Raw genomic sequence first — 5684 nt, 5'->3', positions numbered from 1 at the left:
CGCATCATTCTTAACTTCTCTGCTATTCTTGTCACCTTTGATCTTAAGGAAAAAAAAAAGAAAAAAAGAGAAACAAAATGAGTGGGCCACGAATTTGAAAGCGCACAGCAATGACACAAATGTAAATGGGTTTGTTCTGGCTTCCTATGGGAGTACAGGCATCAGACAGACTAACAATTAGGCAGTACCAAGTCCACACCCAGCACAAGAGGAAGAAAAATGTTCAAAGTTTCCTCTTATTGCTCTGAGGACATGTATTTCCTGCAACTAATAAGGAATTAAAACCTGAGTGCAACAATAAGGCTCTTTGATGTGTTCAGAGAATTTACCAGCAGCCATGCTCACGCTAATCTCTTAGCAAACATCCTGGCCTTTTCTCTAACACTGTGTGGAGCAGGTCACTCGAGCTTCAGTCGGAGCCTTTCCTACTGACTACAAATGTCTACATCAGCTCAGAAAATGGTTGCAACTGCTCTTCTCCCTTTCATGCTCACATTAGACACAAAGAAACAGCCAACCTCAGAATCTGACAGCACTTGAGCCCTTGTGTAAATCCCCTCTGTGCAAGACAGTAGCTCTTTTCTGGGAAAGACTGAGGCAAGTGTAGTTTTTTCAGCCCTGGGAATGGCAGGGAGTAGCTGGCTGTGCTGCTGCAGCCCCTCCCCTTGGCACCAAATACCCTCAGGAGGTCACAGTGTGTGTAAAGAGATCTTCCCCTAATATATTTTGGGTTGAAGCTGAAAAATGCACATGGCAATGTACTGAAAACATGAGCAGATTTTCATTTGTCTATCAAGAAGGAAACAAATAGATGCAATGATCATCTAAGATGCATTTCCTTGTAGGATACCTTTAAGTACGCATGCAGTTCAAGACAATTCCTGGAAATGCTGTGCATCATCTTCAGAATTCTATATATGAGTGCTCCCATTTAGCAGTGAGACTCATCTTCTGGGTAATGAGCCCCTAAGACAAATTTCAAGCCCAGCTGAATGAACAAATTAGACAGAAGGCGGAAAAGTCATCTTGAAGGCAGCAGCAATGAATCCCACATGGGACAAGCAAACAGAAGCTGTCTTTGTGCATAAGCAACGTGTTTCAGGAGACAATAAAGCTGTCAACATTGCTACTACAAAGAAGCAGAGCTTGGGCAAATCAGTACAGTTGAGCCAGTCATCTCTTCCCTCCTATGCCCCCAGGGCCTTCTCCAGCTGCCCCTCCACAGATGTTGCAGTGCTCATCTCCTTTTCAGCACCCTGGGACTCCTTCAGGATCAGCACCTGCAGCTGCCAGCATGCACCTTCATATCCATCACCAGGGTAATCAGAAAAGAGCTTTGGCTTGCAGGAAGGGAGAAGTGCCTCCCAAGATCTGTTTATCTGAAAGTAAAACCAAACCCAGCTAAAAATAACCTGCAATGATGTCCAGCTGGAGTGAACGGTGAGCATCTTCTGGGGGAATGTTATTCACAGAGGGGCAAGCACACCATGCTTCTGCTCATCAAAACACAACCTTGCTCTTCTGAGAGCATATGCTGCCAAAAATAAAGCCTGATGTGTTCAGAAGAAGACATGTCTGCCTCAGGACAGCACTAACCATAATGGTGCTAAAATGTAGTGGGGTTTTTGGCAATCGCATGTCAACAACATCCTTGTGATGAAAATACCAAGTCAACTCTACTAACAATTGCCTACAAGAAATGAAGGTGCCACATCTCCCCTCCTGAGACGTCAAATACATGATTTATTTATACAGAAAGAAACATCACCTTCTGCATATTAGAAGTAGCTTCGGTTGCTTCGGTTCCCACCAACTTCACCACCACCATGAACTCCTGAGAATAGGTACCCATCTGCTGACCTAACCAAACCTCTTAAAAAGCCTGTTTACCTTTGCCAGCCCGAACATTCACACTTGAGTTAACCAGGAGAAAAATGGCCTAACGCCTGCTGTGGGTCACTTTGCACTATCTTCCTCCATCTTGGATTACTTGGTGGATGGAGATGGCGAGGGGAGAGGAGCAGACCCTGCCTGCGCTGCAGGGGAAAGTTGCAGCTCCACCAATGGCAAACAAGCACCTGGCACTCCACCAATCTCACCCTTTAGTCCCATCCAAATTTCGTTGCATTCCAACACTACTCTGCATAGGCAGCTTTGTGAAGAAGACCAGTCATGGAGCTCAGGAGGCTTACAAGCAATGACTCTTTCTGCAAGACTTTTTTTTTTTTTTTCCCTGTCTGTTTGAACCCAGATGACAGCTCTCATCCTGATCAATGACGCTTGGGACAGCATAACCAAGAGGAGAAGCACTCCATCATGGGAGTGGGAAGGAGCAGCTGGGGAGAACAGAGAGGACCTCCTTAATCCAAAACCACCAATAAAGGTCCTGTGCTTGTAGACTACATCTTCAAACTGGGGACAGTACTTACCCTCTGCACCTCTTTGTAGTAAGCTCAGGAAAATACTTAACACACCCAGCGACTCGTGTTCAAGTCAAACTTTCTGGCATTATGTTCATAATAACTTCTGTTCGTTTTTTTCTTGTGGTTTATCACTGTCACATAGTGGGGGAAGGGAAGAATAATGACCAAGAAACACAGTCAACTGCTAATGCAGATGGGACCTAAGAAAGCATTTTTCTCCCCTACAAGAGAAGAGGAGCTCATTTAGACATTGAAGTAGGACTTCCTGCTGGGAATTCATTTTATGAACAATTGCCATTCTTACCAAGACAATCAATCTTCAAGAACCACAATTTTTAACCATGCCTCCTACAAATGTATTAAGGTTGGTAGTGCTGTGAATATCATTTCCCTTTTCTCACTCCATTTTTATCATCTGCCGCCTCCATAAAGGGGTCTGTGGTCAGGGGTCATTCCATTTTTGAAGGTGGGGAATCAACAACATTAAGACATCAATAAAATTACTCCCAGCCAAGTGCAGAGCTTGTGAGACACTAATTCCAACTCAACAGCACTTCTCTTGAGGGGGAGGCTGCTGGGAGCATGGCCCACAGATGTGCTGATGCCAGTTGACAGAGGGATTATTTTGATGGCTTTTGAAGCCTTATTTACTGCACTATTCATTCTAGTCCTACAATCAGTTGAGCCCTTTTTTTCTCATGGTGGAGGCTACCCCTGACGAGCTATAAACTGTCCTACTCCTGTAGACATGACTCGGAGGAAGAATGCTGTAGAACGCAGCCAGTACAGGATCTGCTGAAGCTAGGGCCAGCATAACCCACTCAGGAATACACAGACCAGGAAGAAGCCAGTCAAGAACACTGCTCCTACTACCACACGTTACACCTGAAAAGGAGCTTTCTACAAGGAAATTACACCAACAGCCTGGAGTGAACAATGCAAGCCAGTTTCCCAACATAGATACAGATGAAAGCTGAGTCCTAACAGCATATAAGAGGGAAGCACAGGTATAACAACATTTTTAGGAGCAATCACACAAGGAGCATTGAGCAGGTAGCTGTCACCACAGCCTCCTGAAGACACAACAAATCATACTGAGTTTCAGTTCTATACTTCTTTGCAAGATGTGTTCTTCTAAGATTCTTTGTGGACAGCTCTTAAGAAAGGAACTCAAAACACTCATCCATTTTTCAAGAGATATTAGAAAAATATCAGTTATTTTCATGAGCTAATTGTCTTCAAAGAAACGTTAGAAAAGATGGCATAGTTGCAGTCTATATATGCATACAAATACTCTCACTCCATAATGATCAATGAAGAGCTTGTAGCACTCCCTACACTCTCTCCTAACGCCTTCTAGTCAGTCTGACTTTTGTTTTTCACCCTGATGGAGATAACACTCCTGCCATACAGAAAGTGTAACCTTTAGGAATGAGAAGTTCTTCACTAGAATTACAGCAGTAGACAGAAAGTGAAAGCAATGGCATGGCAGGCATTAAATCTGAGCAGTACAAGATGTTCTCATCCCTTCAGTTTTGCTCCCTCTAACAGCATCTGTGTAACTGAAAAGGCACAAAGGTTATCCCCAAAAGACAAGCTACTCTATGCTTGTGGGTATTTTTTTTTAATTATTTCTCTGGAAGGAAAAAAAATCTGAACAAATAATTCTTCTCCTCCCTTCAAAAAGTACCCAGGTTAAAAGATATATGCCAATGTGTGGAAATACTATTAATGGTTGTGAGAAGGTAAGATGGGATAAGATACTTGGAGGTGCATTTGTGAAGAGGTTACAGCCTTTCCTCAGAGCTGTGAAAAAACATCTGCTCCCCAGAGGACATGTGCAGAATATTCCATGGCATCCATTTCTCTTTTCTCTGTAAATTCAGAACTGATGGTATTTTTTTTTTGTTTTCAAAAAAAGTTATCTCGTGCTTTGCTGATAAACTTTCAAAGCATTCCCTTTGTTAGCTACTGCTGCAGCAGTTCAGAAAAGCATCAATCACCCTGTGTGACCAAGCAGATACACTGAAATGAGACCATACGCTAATTTTAGGATTCAGAGAACCGGGTTCTGTATTTGTCCCTGTGCCAGGACTGTTCCAGGATACAAGGAAACATGATCTTATTTTAAGGAACAGTACTTGGAGCAAAATTCTGTCTCTTGGTCACAGCTCAGACTCTGTCTTCACGTAGGATTTTGCATATAGGACCACCTTTTCCAGCAATTTCACTGGGGATGCCCCTATCAAAGGTAAACACAGGTTTAACCCTATGTACTCTAAGCAAAGCCCTGCTTGGAAGTCAAACTTGTCAGGGACAGAGACTTTTCTGGGTAAGAAAACCTGTTGGCCTACCCTGCTCAGAAATACTTCTGAAATGTGAGATTGATACTGCAACACAGACAACTGAACTGAACTTTACACAGCTGCTCCAATTTCAGACACTAAAATCTCCCTGCTTGCAGCCCACAGGGAGACAGACCTTTGCCCAGTACATTTCCCATCTGCCACGAGGACAATCTCACCATTAATGCTGCAGAAGTAGAATTAACATGCCTTCTTCCTGCTAACCCCAAACTACACAAGTATCCTTTTTTTTTTTTGAACCAACACTAAAGCATGTAATTAAAGTAGGATGAGTAAACAAGGAAAAGTGGGCACTGCTGTTCTCTGAGGTACAAGGGTTAAGGGTTCAAAATAAAAATCCTGAAGCTCTTGGCACTGAAAACGAATACAGAGCAAGCAAACATATAAAACCTCAAAAGAGACATTTTAGATTCATGGATAGTCAGACAGCAAAGCCTACCCTCTCTGGTCTCTTAATTGCATGTAATGGTGCCTCTTTTGTTCCTTAAGAACACTCTGTCAATGATGCCCCATTGAGGGATAGGGGAAGGAACACAACTTTGCTGGCAGATATGCTTATCACCAAGCATCTCTTGCCTTATATTCCCTTAAAGCATACCCCATGGCCACTGCTCCACAGACCAGCTCTTGTGTTAGCTGGAATGTTTGATCTATGCTATAGTAACGGCAACATTTTTCCTGTTCTTTCTGAACACTTTGGTGACAGCAGCAAAGATGTCATGAGCATGCTATATCCTTCCTATCCATCACCAAGAAAAATAATTCACTGCGGGCATGAAAGGTGGTATCTTATTTCCTCAGGTGTCTACAAGAAGGAGAAAACTCCATCAACACAGGCCAGAAAGCCAAGAACTGGATAGCAGGCAGGGTGGGAGGGTGCAGATCCTGGACGGAT

This window comes from Indicator indicator, chromosome 8 (assembly GCF_027791375.1).
Source record: "Indicator indicator isolate 239-I01 chromosome 8, UM_Iind_1.1, whole genome shotgun sequence".
Lineage (NCBI taxonomy): Eukaryota > Metazoa > Chordata > Aves > Piciformes > Indicatoridae > Indicator > Indicator indicator.
This window is presented reverse-complemented; position numbering follows the sequence as displayed.